This window comes from Miscanthus floridulus, chromosome 9, assembly GCF_019320115.1.
Source record: "Miscanthus floridulus cultivar M001 chromosome 9, ASM1932011v1, whole genome shotgun sequence".
NCBI lineage: Eukaryota > Viridiplantae > Streptophyta > Magnoliopsida > Poales > Poaceae > Miscanthus > Miscanthus floridulus.
In genome coordinates, this window is record NC_089588.1 from 15,531,409 (window position 1) to 15,549,108 (window position 17,700).

Genomic DNA, 17,700 nt, shown 5'->3' on the forward strand with positions numbered 1-17,700 from the left:
CTAGCCCTGGGGAGAGGACGGAGACTGTCATTCACAACAAACCTATAGGTGAGTCAGAATAGTTCAACATCATAAACGGGAAATGTCAACCTCACCTCATGCGTCAAAGACGCTGGTTCATCGGCATATTCCCCTCCGGGATCTCCTCCATCGCTTGCTTGCCGCGGTTATCCTCACTGGCCATGGATTTGACTGGATCTACAAGAAGGGAAGGGAACCACTATAGGGTTTTGGAAGGCAGAGAAGTGCAAAGGAACAGTTGCGAGTGGAGATGTGTTCGAGGCCAAAACCATCGGCTAGTATTTGAAGCCACGAAGTGAAGAGGTGAACGCCTTGGGAAGTGCGGTAGACAACCGCAATTAATAGAAGGTGAATCGTTGCCTCACTAATGTCAAAGAGAATATGATGTTGGGTGACTGAAGGCAGAAAATCAGAGGGTTCTCTTAATGAAAGCCATGTTTTCAGGCTCAATTGGATTGAGATCAGAAGTCTAGGATCAGCTATTTTAAATCGGCTCTTTAGCCGAAACAAGAGATATAATGAGACAACAGGAAAGTATGGTTATTGTTAGTTTTAGACAAGATACATGTGTTAACCTACGGGTTATGAGTTCAAAACATCCTGGATAATTTTCAATATTTCAAGTCGAACAACATCAGCTTCCGCAATCTTTTGCTCGTATTCTTCGGCTGTTCTAGGAGTGTTCTCAAGACTACGACAGATGGCTCTACTTCCTTTCACTTTGGCCAACAGTTCCTGTTTCTTCTGTTTGATGACATCAGGTATTTGGGCCAGAGTAGACTTACGACGATCAATAGCAGCCTTCACATTTTCTAGTTCCTTCTCAAGTTTAGCACGCCTGATTTCTAGTTGGGAAAGCTCTGGATTGGTCTTGAGGGAAGAATTTTTCAAATCATAATCAGCCGCATCAACTCTTTAGCCTCTTGCCTGTTAGAGTTATCCTTGGCCATCAAAGCTTCACGATTGGATAGATTCCTCTAAGTTTTTTCACCTTCAGGGCTTGATCTTCAAAAGTAGACAAATATGATAAAACTCTGGAGATGGCTGGAGATGGATCGCCCTTTATAGCCAAGAAGACTCTCTACATTGAATCAATATCTTGGACCAAATCGACAACATTCTTCTCAAGCATTGGCAATATGTGTCTTAGCCGATTTCTGGTCTCCTTCGATAGAGCTTCGCTAGAGGAAGTAGCTGACGATCTGATCTCATCTTCATTAAGATATTCCTCAAGATTGAGAGAGTAGCTCCGGGCTGGGGGATCGAATGCCTATGTAGGGAAGACTTGATTAGGAGGATTAGATCACTTTATAATAGAATGAACAAGGCAAGATGAGGTACAACACCTTTTCTGTAGTAGCCTCTATTTGAAGGGAAGGAACGAGTGACAAAACACCAGTGATATCTGGTTGAGTCGGCTCAGAAATCTCAACATCGGCATCTACAAAGATTGGAAGATTTTTAGTTCATGTTTACTGTAGAGAGATAAATTGAACAAATAACTCCCTCACCATCAGTTGTTTGCCGGTCTGGGGAATCAACAGTCTGAGTGTTGGTGGCGGCAAAACCACCTTCAACGTCGATAGGATCATTGAGCAGACTGTCAGGCTCCTGATCTTGCACAAGTGTTTTGTTAGGAAGTATCTGGCGCAGCAGGAAATCAGTTGAAGGGTAAAAGACTGAATGAAAAGAAAATACCCCGGTAAGCATCGAAGTCAAAACTCACATTTTCTGTTGTTGTGGAAGTATCGGTTATTTCAACCGGGATTGGCTCCCTTCGTGGAACAGACGATGGGATTTTAGTTGGTGCTAAGTCGAACGCCTGGGATGGTAGTTCCACACCCAGAACAGGTTGGGATGCAATGCTCGATAGCTGTGAAGGGACGAGGTCAGCAAGTAAATATCATTTTTTGAGAAGAAGATAAACTATTTACCTGAGCTGCTAATGGTCTCGTTCTATGGAGTCTCTTCCTAGTAGTGGTTTTCTGGGTTGCCCCTTGGGCCACCTTGCACTTAGAAGATTGATATGTCATAATTATGGGGGCAACATGAGTTTTCATCAATTTCTTCAGTGAAGGTGCAGCCGATCCCATTCTCGAAACCGGGCACGGTGGCTGGTAAGCTATAGGATGCCCCTTCCAATCCAAGTTTGGAGGATCAAATTCAACATCCTAAAAAAGGTTGATTAGGATGGTTAATAGAGGAATTCGTCAAGCAGTTTTCTTGAAGAGAAATAGCAAATTACCTCTCCGTCAGAAGTAAATTTTCCATCTAGGGATATACACAAAGGATGGACTGATCCACAGAAAAGATGGGAGCGCCTTTCTCACCACCAAGAGTCGAAGGGAGTAGAAGAAAGGCTGACTCTAATCCAATCATGCAAATAGAGTGAAGGGAGATCTGATCCTAGTTGAAAAACTATACTGACTTCCAGCACTTCACTGATATCTTCTCGAGGCCTTAGTATGTCCTTGAAGAATAGCTGAGGAGGCAATTGACCAAAACTAAACTGACAAGCCACAAAGAATGGGTTGTAAAACTCATATGTTGGAAGATTGCCTGGAATAAAAGAGCCTGTGGCCATTTTACCACGGTCATGACGAAACTCGGCTAGAAGAACACATGGCTTGAAGAAAGAATTGAAGATTGCAGCTGCTACATCGTCCGAACAACCCGACTCAAATCAAAACTTGAATGGGAAAGCCAGCTCATCATTCTCATCATCATACGGTAACCAAATCTAGAAGTCTACACCAAATCCTCTGTAAAACTGCTTGAAGAGGTGGCCAATATCGAAATCAATTGTTATGGCCGATACGGCTTCACCATAGCTCATGCATTGCCGAGTTCTTCCTTCTTCACCTATATTCTTCATCAAAATTGGAAGAAGGGAAACTCAGGCTTTTGAGATCAGGCCTCACAAACTTATGCATATACAAGTTAGGCCATAGTTGTATTTGCCACTAGGGGCCGCCGACAGTATGCACTGGTTCATTCTTTAGTAATTGAGCAGCCACCTGGTACATTAGATGATAAGTAGCCCCTAGCAGATATTTTCCAAGAGGGACATCCTTGCCTAATGCTAGGTGCTCCGCCATGAGTTTGTGATTATAGGTTGGACCACAAGATGACTCGCATAAAATAAAATTTTCCAACCACATGTTCAGAAAAGTCATGTATTCCCTTTCGCTGATAGCTGATCTATCTTCAACATGGTTTAGAATGTAACCGGCCCATCCTGTGTAGTCTATTATTTTGGCTAATTTCTTGGAGCCAACACTCAAGTACTCGTAAGACTGCATTGGTCCGGTTATTCTGAGGCCGGTCAATATGTAAACATCGGCCAGGGTAATAGTCATTGGGCCATGACCAAAGATGAAAGCATTCAGGGCATTGGACCAGAAATAAGATGCAACAATCAGAAGTGAGTCGTTCCTCTCCATCTTGGACAATGAAAGAGTCAAGCATTGATTCAGATCATAAAGTTTCCAATCTACACCCTTTTTCTCGGACATCCTGCGGAACTAATTTCTCCATCCCTTAGGTGTCTTTGGCCAATTTTTGAAGAGAGTTTTGGTATTCCAAGAAGACAAATCCACTGTAGAATGTTTGAAGGGGATTTGGTTGGTTTCTTGGCAAATGAAATTAGATGGGCCAGGATCACCCATAGGCCTAAGAAAATAGATGTTGGGGGAAATGGCTGATGGAATCAAAATTTCGTTCCTCATTTCCTAAGAAATTGGACAAAATAAGTTCAAGGAAAAAAGAAATACAAAGTAGCGGCTGATAATTGGAGAATGGAAACTTGGAGACATATCTCAGGCACATGGTAGATGGTCGCCATCACGGTCGAAAATTGGTTTAAATCTGGCGAGGATCGCTTGGATGATGGCTTGTTAGAACAGGTGGTTTGAGAGGGTTTGGGGCCTTGGCGATGACAGCGTCGGCTGTTAAAGTTGGCTTAAGGAAGAAGGAGAAAGCGAGCAGGCCAAGTAGGTTACAAAGGATACTGTTGGGATGATTATATAAAAGTCAGGCAGGAAAATCAGGAGACGCATGTTTATCTCGGGATAATATAGTTGTGGCATGGTGAACCGATGAACTAGAATTTTGGGATAAAATCATTTTATCCCAAAATTAGGGGGCATGTGTTTACACCAAAATTAGGGAGAAGAACGCGGGAACTCATAGGCTTCCAAGATTGTGCTAATCAAGAAATCGATTGAGTAGGGATTGATATCTGCCGGGTCGAATGCGACGCTGGGATCAGTTCTCTCCAAATGACGTCAGTAGATAACGATGATGAGATACGATTGGCATCGAGAAGATATATATCGGACTCTATAAAAAGGGAAAGATTAGAGTCCAAGTTACCTTAAAATAAGAATGCTCTCTTCGTACCAAAAATTGTACTGAGTCATACTCGAGTAGGATTCGTTTTTAGGCTCTAGGTATAAATACCGAACCCCAGCTATCGTAAAAGACAACAATCAATCCAATATACAAGTCATTTACTTTTTTGGCTCCAGCCACCCCTTAGGAGTAGGAGTAGAGTAGATCCCGGCGAGTTCTTCAGCAAGTACGGCTCCATCGATCCGGTCGACCTCCACTGCTTATTGTAAGTATCGTCATGGCTTATACCTCTGTTCGTATGGCTGCATCGATCCGGTCGTCCTCCACTGTGACTCTGATATAAGTTAGTTATCGATTCTTGCCTAGTTCAAGTATGGCTATATCGATCCAGTTGACCCCCACTGCATGAACTAGATTAAGGTCAAGTTATTGGCTCTACCTTAGAATGGCAGTCTTTGGTAGATTCATTAAGTTACCGATATTGCTTATTGCTTTCTGTTGACACAAAATGTGACACACTGTGCCTCACACACAGCAAGCCGGAAAGCGTGGCTTCAATCGGGTCCCCGGGTGCTTCGTGATCCGGAAACGTGCCAGTCAGTTTGATCTGAAAACAACTAACAAGGGATAAAATAGTTAAATGCCAAACCAGAACATATCGGGTGAGACCAGACAGTTCCATATATACGGCCCTGAAGCCACTTACAACGACATACAGCTATAGGAAGCTGTCTGCCAACAAGTTTATAAACCATTCAACTAATCGTAAGATGAACACACGTAAATATCCGATTGCCGAATGCATGTGCATGGGAAGACATGTTTGAACAAGTGAAATTAATTATGAGTTAATGCATAACCAAGCTCAGCAGTCTAGCCGAGTTGGGGTCCATGAAGAAGGAACATGCAAATAAACACGACTAAACTAATCTAAAACCTGCATCTGCCGCACGACACCTAGTTTCGTTAAAGCTTAAACGTAATTAACATGCATGAACCCACGACATGTGACAATCTAGATTAAAATAATTCAGCCATTATGAGCATGTTATCTATTTGCAAAGGTAATATGAAAAGCAATGATCATTGAAGCACGAATAAAACCATAAGAGAGGGCCGAACAATATCAATCTAGATTGGGCAGAAGTGTGTTACAAATATATAAAATATTTAAAACATGCAACACAGAATAACTTAATGAATCTATTTAGATTTTGCCGTATCTAATAGAGCCGATAACTATCTTGCTTTCACTAAGCATATTGAGCAAACGCCTGCCGCATGGTATCTACTCATAAACAAAGCATAAGCAAAGACTTCTTGATTGTCAAGCAAAGATCCGCCGCACGATCATTGAAAACAAACAAGACTACTTGCATCACGTCTAAATCCACCGCATGATACTAGACATGATAACAAGGTTGTCGGAACTTATGGAGGTCGACGGATCAATGACTCCTCTCGAAGAACTCGACGACACGACAAAAGGACTCGAAAGTTGGCATGGGGCCGGTTGTATTGATTTAGTTGTGAACACCTATTACAATGGTCGAGGGTCAATATTTATACCCTAGACAAAACCCGAGTCCTAAAAGACTACGATTTACAAAGGAACTCTTAAATAAACTTGGAAACTATGATTCCTTGCCCTAAACTCTCAGAGTCCTTTATTATTACAACTTTCATCTTTTCGATCAGCTTTGCCTGCCATCTTCTGCTTTCCCGAATGAAGTCACCACCTTCTAAAGTAACCGACTGCACAAGCATTTAGCCGACCGCTCGTTTTGTTTGACGAATATCCTTCTTCCCACATGCGGGTCCACCTGTCATCCTCCAGAGTCGACCAAAATCCAGTGTTAACACATGCCCCCTCAATTTCGGGATAAAAGTTGTTTTATTCTGAAATTGACCACAAGCTCCTTCTTCCTTCTAGGTCAGCACCGTTCAACACCGCAGCTGCTGTCCAAAAATTCAAGCTTTCAGCGCAACCTCGGACCCACTTCGAATCTTCAATGGCAACCCAGGATGAAATTCCAGAGGTAAACTTCACTTATATTCGGCAATTTCCACTTGATCTTCCCGTTCTTCTTTTAGCTTATTCCTCTTTGATTTCAATCACCCTTTAAAGGAATACAAGAATCAGATTTTGATCCTCTATGCTGCCAACCCCGATTCCTATTTCCTCGGTCCAATGGGAAATCCTGACCCTTTTGAAATTATCGAGAAGGAAACCCAAAGAATCCCTTTCAAATCTGGGATCACCTTGCCAAACCAATGGCCAAACACGTTCAAGAATTGGCCATTTCCCCCAATCGCTGGATGGCGGAATTGGTACAGGAGAATGCTGGAGAAAAGCAGTAGCCACTGGGAAAGTCAAGACATCAGTCATTGTCTAGAATTATCCTTAGCAGAAACACCCAGAAACGATTCCCTTTTGATAGCAGCTTCCCATTTTTGGTCTGACACCATTAATGCCTTCATTTTCGGCCATGGTATGATGACCATCACTCTAGCCGACGTGTTCATGATGACTGGCTTGAACGTGTCACTACCAGTATACCCTTATAAGTACAAGAGCAAAAGTAATCAAAGAGCCGTCAGCTCTGGATGTGGATGGGTCAAATACATCTAGAACTACATGAATGCATCTGGCACCATCTCTGACAAAGAGTTGAAAGCCTTCATGAATATGTGGCTATGCAGATTCATCTTCTGTGGAAAATCCAATGAACCAACCCTGAATCACATGGTGATGGCTGAAGACTTAGCTGCAGGCACTTAGATCCCACTAGGCAAATATCTCTTAGGGTCTGTTTATCATATGATGCATCAGATTACTCTTCAGATGTGCCAAGGTGGAAAAATCTCTTGTGTAAATGGTCCCTGGTGGCTAATTCAAATGTGGTTCCAGCTATACATGCATTAGATAACCTCTATGAGCCTCTTCAATCTAAGTTTTCCTTCAGTTAACTATGCTGAAGGCAGTACATCAAAGGTTAAGGCTTGTCAGACTTATGGGGAAGCAGCATCATCTATCAGCATTGACATAGACATTGGTCATTTCTTCAAGCTGTTTTTCAAAGGATTCGGCAATGTGCTCTGGTTTCCTTACAGAGAAAATGAAAATTTGACTTTGCCCTGCAAGTTTAGCTATGAAACTAGTTGTTCAGGTCAAGAATCCACGGAGATCTTCAACTCCTTTATCAAACCTTGCACTCTGCCAGCCAAATTTCATCATGGGAGGTTAGTGCAGTCCACCTATGAATTCTACTATCCAAATATGGTGGCCAGATAATTAGGATGTGGCCAGCTGCCCCCAAGATTCCTCTTCTCAACAATCATAAAGTCAAGGAAAGTAATAACAGAAAGAATGGAAGCCAAGAAAATCTTTGAATTAGGATGGGAATTGCCAACATACGAACTATCTCCATTTGGGCAAATAGATGTTGCTCATCCCTTCTTTGTCTCTTGATGGCAAGAATGGCATGCTCATATCTTCAATATATCAGTTCATCCTTTATGCAAAAACTTGCAGCCCGATTTTACTTCTGATAGTGAGGTAATTTCATTATGCTCATCATTTCCTGTTCTTGAATTCACTTCTTATTTTAACATCTGGTTATGCATAGGATCTTGAGTCTACTCCCCCAGCCAAAGCAATCCAGTACTATTCGGCTGGTCCCAAGCCTGCTCTGGGGTTTGATGCCCCAAAATTAAAGGAATTCATGAAAATTCCTGCAACTTTGGATTCAGTACCTTTAAAGGCACTCATGAGAACTCCTGCTACTTCAGCTGTTGCATCTTCAAGAGGAAAAAGCAAAAGGAAAACACCTAAAAGTTTTCTCTTACCCAAGAAACCAAGGACCAAGAAAGTCAAATTATCTCTTAAGGTATGAACCTTTTATTCTCTATCAGGTTAACAACCCCACTTAGCAGTAAACCTGACCACCTCTATATTTATTACTTCCATTGCAGCCACAAATCGAAATTCCCAGACTAGGCAGTACCTCAGCAGCTGTAAAACCAACCCCTGAAGTTTCTACCGAACATGAAGAAATCCATGACAGTGAAGCTTCAGAGACTCATGAAGCTGAAGGTTCAAAGGCTCATAAATCTAATGAGACTATAGGTAACATCGTTCAACCAATTCTTTTTTTTCTCTTTTTTTCTTTTTTAAATAACATCTATCCCTTATGCTCATTATCATTTACTTTATTGAGAATAGATGAAATCTTAGATGAACTAGTAAGGGAAACTTCTCCTGATCAAGCTCCAAACCCGTCCCTTCTGAACATTCAGCCAAGTCCTCCAGCAAGCCAGGGTATAACCCATCCTGATGATCAATCAGTTCAGCAGGTAATGCCTTGTCTTACACTATATTTTAGCAAATTCACCCAATCGGCTAACACCTCCTTTCTTCTCTTTTCTTTTAGAAGAACATCACTAAACCGACCACCAGCTACTCCTTCTCTATTGAGGACTACATCATTGAGAAAGGTGAAGAGATTACTTCTCAACAAACCTTATCGCTGGAAAATCAGGCTTGGCTAAAAGAGGTGATCATTCTACTGAACAAGGATACCATTAGTCTGGTTCAGGATGCAGATCAGATAAGAGACCTCCTTGAACTCATTGATCAAGATATCCCTTCTGCTCTCAAGGCCCCCCCTAGAATCTGCAGCCCATCTTGATGACCACTTTGCCATGGTGAGAAGGGCAACCAAGAACATATCTTCGAGGGTTGCTTTGCAGAAGGATAGATCTTTGAAGAAGCTGGAGATTAAAGATCTTCACTCTCATATCCAGACTACAAGAAATTCCTTGACAACCTTGGAGCCTGAACTGAAAGCCATGGAGGATGAAAAAAGCAGACTAGAAGCTCAACTAGCCGAACTGAATGCCACAATTCAGTCTCACAAGGCCCATATAGCTAATTTGCCGAAGAACATAGAAGCAGCTTCACTAAAGATAACTTCGACCATCAAAGAAGATCAGCAAATCAAAACTAAGTTATCCAGCATCTAGAGTTCTGAAGATGAGGATCAGAAAGTGCTAGATAATGTTAGCTGAATCAGGACTGAAGCCATAGAGGCAATCAATCAGCTTCTGAATAAGTAGACATTGGGCTTGTAATAAACTTAAGTGTGATATCCTCTGTCCCTTGATCAATCAACTTTATGTTTACATATTTTTATTCGTTTGAAAAAGCAATCGGCCATTTTCCCTTTATCGGCTTTTCTGATCTACATTCATGAACCAACCTCAACACTGGAGTAATATTTCTTAAGAAATCTTCCACTGATAGCTCTGGTAAACTCCTCCCCAAATAAAGTCTTCAATATGTATGCATTGCCAGGTACACATTCTACTATTCGGAAAGGACCTTCCCAATTTGGAGACCATTTACCGAACGCTCTATCCTTTGTTCTAACTGGCAATATAGTTTTCCAAACCAAGTCTCCTTCTGCGAATTGCTTCAGCCTAACCCTTTTGTTATAATACTTGGCAACGCGTATTTTATTTTTCTCAATATTTTCCAATGCCTTGAGACGAATCAAATGTAAATTTTCCAATTCATCCATCATCAGATTCTTATAATCTTCTTCTACCAATTCTTTCTGTAACACAACTCGCCTTGAACCTGACCGTAATTCCCATGGTAATACAACATGATGCCCATAAACCAGTTCATAGGGAGATGTTTGAGTGGACCCATGACAAGCCATTCGGTAAGCCCACAATGCTTCATTAAGAACCAAGTGCCATCTCCTTGGTTTTTCATCAATCTTCTTCTGGATGATTTTAATCATAATCTTATTTGATGCTTCTGCCTGACCATTAGCTTGTGCATAGTAAGGAGATGAATTATACAACTTAATCCCCATATCTTTGGCAAAATCACAAAATTCTGAAGAAGTAAACTGAGTTCCTTGATCCGTTGTTATAGTTTGAGGAATCCCGAATCTGTGAATTATATGTTCCTTAATAAAACTAATCATATTTTTTGACGTTACCATCTTCAAAGGGATAGCTTCAACCCACTTGGTGAAATAATCTGTGGCCAAGAGTACAAATTTGTGTCCCTTACTAGAAGGAGGATTGATCTGACCAATTAAATCTATACCCCATCCTCTGAACGGCCAAGGCTTGATTATGGGATTCATAGCAGATGCTAGAACTTTTTGAATATTGCCGAATTTTTGACAATTGTGACACCCTTTGTAATATTCAAAACAATCCTCCAACATAGTCGGCCAAAAATAACCAGTTCTCCTAATTATCCACTTCATCCGATAAGCTGACTGGTGTGCACCACACAATCCTTCGTGAACCTCATACATCACTTTCTTGGCCTCTTCTTGACTTAAACATTTGAGCAATACTCCATCGATGGACTTGTAATATAATTGATCATCAAGGAACACAAATTTGAGAGCTTTGTACCTGAGTTTTTGGGAAACTTTTTGAGATGGACCTTTCAGATAATTGGTAATTTCGTATCTCCAATCACCATCTACTTGATCAGTATTTAAAACACCTTCTTCTATAGCAAAAACTTCCCGACTCTCTCGATATCCAGAAGCAGCTTGAGCTAACTTATTTGCTTCTTCATTGTACTCTCTAGGGATATGATGCAAGGTTACTACCAGAAAATTCTTCAAAAGTTCTCTACACTCCTCATAATATTCTCTTAACACATTGTTCTTGCATTCATACTGACCACTCAGTTGATTAATCACCAACTCAGAATCCCCAAAGATTTCAACAGCAATGGTCTTTACTTCTATAAGAAGCTGAAGCCCTCTAAGCAACGCTTCATACTCTGCCTGATTATTAGTAACATGAAATTCAATAGGAACCGCATACTCAAAAGTTTTTCCTTGTGGGGAAATCAAGAGAATACCAGCACCACCACCTTTGTTACAAGATGATCCATCGAAGAACAAGGCCCAAGGCACAATGCTTATCGCCTCAACAGAAAGATCCCGATGTTGGGTAATAAAATCAGCAATAATTTGACCCTTTACCGCCTTTGCCGATTCGTACCTTAAATTAAATTCTGACAATGCTAAAATCCATTTGCCAATTCTTCCATTCAAAATTGGCATTGATAGCATATGTTTGATTACATCAAAACTAGAAACTACCACGCATTCAGCATTCAACAAATAGTGCTGAAATTTGGTACATGAGTAATACACACACAAGCAAAGTTTTTCTGTAGCCGAATACCTTGTTTCCGGGTCTAGCAGCTTTCGGCTAAGATAAGCTATGACTCTTTCTTTTCCTTCAAATTCTTGCATAAGGGCCGATCCTATTGTTAGGCTATCGGCCGCCACATACAACTTAAAAGGCTTGTCAAGTTGTGAGGTACCAGCACAGGTGGTGCCTTCATATATTGCTTGATCTCATCAAAAGCCTTTTGTTGTATGTCACCCCATATAAATTTTTGATCCTTCTTGAGCTTTAATAAAGGAGAAAAGGGTAAAACTCTCTCTGATAGATTGGATATGAATCTTCTTATAAAGTTGATTTTGCCTAACAATGATTATAATTCTGTGAGATTGGTTGGCGGCACAACTTTGTCTATTGCTTCCATGCTCTTTTTCCCAACTTCAATTCCTCCTTTATGAACTAAAAATCCCAAAAACTCACCAGCCGAAACTCCAAGGCACATTTGTTTGGATTCATCTTCAAGCCATGCTTTCTTGTGCACTCCAGAGTCTTTCTTAAATCGGCTAAATGTCCTTCATGATTTCTAGACTTGACCACTACATCATCGATGTAGATCTCTACAATCTTGCCGATCAGCTCGTGAAAAATATAATTCATAGCTCTTTGATAAGTTGCACCGGCATTCTTTAACCCAAATGTCATGACTATCCATTCAAACAAACCAATATGACCAGGACATCTGAAGGCTGTTTTTGAAATATCTTCCATTGCCATAAAAATTTGATTATAGCCAGCATTACCATCCATAAAACTAATGACTTCATAACCTGCTGCTGCATCTACTAGTAAATTGGCAACTGGCATTGGGTAACCATCCATGGGAGTGGCCTTATTAAGATTTCTGAAATCTATGCAAACCCTCATTTTTCCATTTTTCTTGTATACCGGTACTATATTTGAAATCCACTCTGCATACTTGCATGGCCGAATGAAGTTTGCTTCTATTAATCTTTCAACCTCCTTCTTCACATCGGCCAATACCTCCTCTTTGTATATCTTCCATGGAGGTTGTTTGTAAGGATGAAATCCAGGTTTAATGGGTAATCGATGCTCAACAATGGAATGATTCAATCCAGGCATTTCCGTGTAATCCCAAGCAAAACAATCTTTGAACTCTTTCAATAGATCTATCAACTTTGATTTATATTCTGGGTCTAACTTTGCACTAATATACATCGGCCTTGGCTTAGAACCATCACCAACATCAATTTCTTCCAACTTATCAGCCAACATAAAACCACGTCCCAACTTTCCTTTGTTGCCATCGACAGGATTTCCCATTAAAAATTACTACGAGAGCCGATTGCTTGGATCGGCTGTTGGCTCTCGCTGAAAACATTTATAGGACCTTCTTTCCACACTTTTCCAGAGAAACAATCGATGCCTTCATATTCCTAGTAGGTAGATTCTGTGGTAGCAACACTTACCGAATCATCAGCATGTACAACTTCAACGTCATCTCCAATCCATTGAATGAGAATTTGATGCATGGTTGAAGGAATGCAGCAATTAGCATGGATCCAATCTTTGCCCAAGAGTAGACTATATGCCCCCTTGCCATCAATGACAAAAAAGGTAGTAATCAGAGTTTTTGACCCAATAGTCAGCTCGACATGGATAGCACCTCGGGTATCGGAAGGGTTGCCAGCAAAGTCCCTAAGCACCATGTCAGTTTTCAACAATTCTTCATTAGTCATCCCAAGCTTTCTGAAGGTAGTATAAGGCATGATATTGATAGCAGCCCCTCCATCAACAAACATCTTAGTTAAAGGCTTGCCATTGACATATCCCTTTAAATAGAGTGGTCTCAAGTGACGATTCTTGATTGGTTTGTCAAAAACAGCCTGCTGTGTTAATACAAGCTGAGCCATCAAATCTTGACATTCACTTTCATCAAAATCATAGTACACCTCTTCTTGGACATCTTGGCTTTTGGGAGCTATAAACTCTGATGGGAGGAAGAAAGCCATGCAAGCATCAGCTGAAGGACCACATCCATCAGGCTTCTTCTTAGGATGCCATATTTGCTTTGTTTCGGTAACTTCCTGCTTCAACTCCCTATTCCTCAACCATTGAACTCTTCTTTTCTGACTTTTCCTCAGGCTTGGAGGACACCACTGTCCTTTTTGCCATACGTATCTATAGGAATCAGCTTCTTCATCACGCACCCTATCATGAATCCAACCTTGACCTGCAAATCTTTTCCTTTGCTGATTCTCAAAATCATCTATTTTTAAGCGCCGATCATCTTCAGGAACCTTCGTTCCAAGTCTTTCATAGACAGGACGGCGGTTGACTCAAGATTGCCTATACTCGGAGTACTGAGCACTACACTCCGGACAATTATTTCTAGTAGGCAACCTCAAGCCTTCATTCCAACAATGCCTAAAGAATGAACAACCCCAATGAGACTGCTCCTGTTCTGTCATGTATTCTTCTTGCTCCCTTCGGTATACCTCTTCCTCATACTTCTGGCATTCTTCCATAAACCATTGCTTCTTATAGTATTCCTTCTCTTGCTCTCTCTGCCACTTGTTTAGCAAAATACGTGATGTAACTCTGGGTTTAAAAGTTTGACCTTTCTCGGTTTGGCTATTCTGAAACCGAACTCGTTGCTGCAGCTCTCTACTGGTGACTTGCCGATCTGGGTCAACAGCACCACTTTTCTTTGCTCTATCAGAAGTCAACACCTTCATCTTGCCTTTACCTTTGAGATCATTGGCAGAGACCATATTCACAGAGAAAGAAATCATATTTTGTGGAAAAGGCTGATCATCAATTCTCATCTTGCCATCAAACTTCAAATGTCCCTCTTGGATAGCTTTCTGGATTTGTATTCTGAACACTCGACAATCATTGATAGAGTGAGAATTAGTGTTATGGAAGTCACAATACCTTTTGTCTTTCACTCCTTTAGGACGTAGCATGGGATGTCCTTCTGGCAGCTTGATGCGTCCTTCCTTCATCAATAATGCAAAAAGCCTGTCTGCCTTAGTAACATCAAAATCATAGGTTCCCTTTTGTTGTTTCAACCAGCGTTGACTAATTTGAGTAGGCTCCTTTGCCCAATTCAACTCAGCTGCAGCTATCTCATCTTCATCAATATACTCAGTCGCTTCCTCCAGAAAACCTTGATACACCTCATTAGTGGCATTGTTCTTCTGAAAGCGATTATCTCTCCTGAATCCTTGGGCCTGATTACTCATAGCTGCTAAACGCTGTGCAAGTTGGCCAAGATCATCAAACTCCATGCCGAACAACTTCTCCCTGATATTCGGCAACATTCCTGCTATAGCTATTCCAAGTAGTTGATCATCTGGTAAATTCAGAGAATAACACATATTCTTGGTCTCCCTAAATCTACGAAGATATTCCAATGGTGTCTCATTTGTTCTCATCCTCAGACTCATGAGATCGACCAACTTCTTCTCATTAGTACCCGTGTAGAAATATGAATGAAACTTCTGCTCTAGCTCTACCCACGTACCAATGGAATGAGTTGGTAAAGACGTGAACCACGTGAAAGCTAGTCCTGTAAGAGACAAAGGAAAATATCAAATCCTCCAAGCTTCATCTGAAGCAGCTTCTCCAAGCTGCATTAAGTACCGACTGACGTGCTCTATGGTACTAGTATCATCTTGACCAGAAAACTTGGTCAAATCTGTTGGAGGCTTCACCCTTGGAGGTAACGCCACTCTGTTGTACCACTCTGGATAAGGAGACTTGTATGAATAGGATTGATTTTTTGGCTTCAAGCCGAACTGATTTTGCATCATATCAGCCATCCTGTGCATCAAAACATCAATGCCTAAATCCTGATTCCCTTGTACTTGCACTCTAGAAGGCAATCCTGAAACACTCCTATACCCTGGATTTAGCACAACATTGATAGCATTGTAATCAGTAAATTCTTGATACCCATCTCCATACATATTCTTCTGCAATCTGTTTGATGCTGGAGAAACTCTATAAGCTGAAGGTGGCACTTCTCCTATGGTACCAAATGTCACCTGGCCATAGGTGGGATGTGATTGCTTTTCAGTGTGAGTCAATCCACCTATATTTGAAGTCGACGCTACTTCTTTTCCAACAGGCTTCTCTTGATGCTTTGGAACATTGAAAAGTGTCGGTCCACTGAGTGGGCCAACATTTTCTTCAAAGTATTTATCAACCATTGGACCAAAAGTACTGATCATGATTGCCCGAAAGGTATTCAGAAAAGTTGTGTGATGGTTTGTCATGGTTTCTCCCATAGCTTTATAAACCAGGGCTGCCATCTTCTGAGCATCATCCTCTTCAGTGTAATCAGTTTGATGTGGAAGAAGAACCCTTGGCATTGACTGCTTTTGAAACACTTTGTTGCTCTTGTTTTTGGAAAAAGACATCAAACACTTCCGTTGGTATTGCTCACATGCTTGTAGCACTAAATCCCTGTAATTATCTAGCAATTCTGCCATGCTCACATCCAGAACATGATCATTGTTGATCTCAGACGCCATCTAGAACTGACAGATGGTCCCACTGGGCGTGCCAAAAAGTGTGTTGACACAAAATGTGACACACTGTGCCTCACACACAGCAAGCCGGAAAGCGTGGCTTCAATCGGGTCCCCGGGTGCTTCGTGATCTGAAACATACCAGTCAGTTTGACCTGAAAACAACTAACAAGGGATAAAATAGTTAAATGCCAAACCGGAACATGTCAGGTGAGACCAGACAGTTCCATATATACAGCCCTGAAGCCACTTACAACGACATACAGCTATAGGAAGCTGTCTGCCAACAAGTTTATAAACCATTCAACTAATCGTAAGATGAACACACGTAAAGATCCGATTGCCGAATGCATGTGCATGGGAAGACATGTTTGAACAAGTGAAATTAATTATGAGTTAATGCATAACCAAGCTCAGCAGTCCAGTCGAGTTGGGGTCCATGAAGAAGGAACATGCAAATAAACATGACTAAACTAATCTAAAACCTGCATCTGCCGCACGACACCTAGTTTCGTTAAAGCTTAAACGTAATTAACATGCATGAACCCACGACATGTGACAATCTAGATTAAAATAATTTAGCCATTATGAGCATGTTATCTATTTGTAAAGGTAATATGAAAAGCAATGATCATTGAAGCACGAATAAAACCATAAGAGAGGGCCGAACAATATCAATCTAGATTGGGCAGAAGTGTGTTACAAATATATAAAATATTTAAAACATGCAGCATAGGATAACTTAATGAATCTATTTAGATTTTGCCGTATCTAATAGAGCCGATAACTGTCTTGCTTTCACTAAGCATATTGAGCAAACGCCTGCCGCATGGTATCTACTCATAAACAAAGCATAAGCAAAGACTTCTTGATTGTCAAGCAAAGATCCGCCGCACGATCATTGAAAACAAACAAGACTACTTGCATCACATCTAAATCCACCGCATGATACTAGACATGATAACAAGGTTGTCGAAACTTACGGAGGTCGACGGATCGATGACTCCTCTCGAAGAACTCGACGACACGACAAAAGGACTCGAAAGTTAGCATGGGGCCGGTTGTATTGATTTGGTTGTGAACACCTATTACAATGGTCGAGGGTCAATATTTATACCCTAGACAAAACCCGAGTCCTAAAAGACTACGATTTACAAAGGAACTCTTAAATAAACTTGGAAACTACGATTCCTTGCCCTAAACTCTCAGAGTCCTTTATTATTACAACTTTCATCTTTTCGGTCGGCTTTGCCTGCCATCTTCTGCTTTCCCGAATGGAGTCACCACCTTCTGAAGTAACCGACTGCACAAGCATTTAGCCGACCGCTCGTTTTGTTTGCCGAATATCCTTCTTCCCGCATGCGGGTCCACCTGTCATCCTCCAGAGTCGACCAAAATCCAGTGTTAACACTTTCATTATTCATCTAAATTGCAACAATATAACTCTATCCAATTGGGATTGATCTAGATCGGCCTTATATCCTATTTAGCCCATCGTTTGTTAATCTAAAACTGATATAATCTGTACATTAAACGATGAGTTACGTTTTATCGGCTGTTTTACATCAATCTTGATCATGCATAGCGTGCGGTTG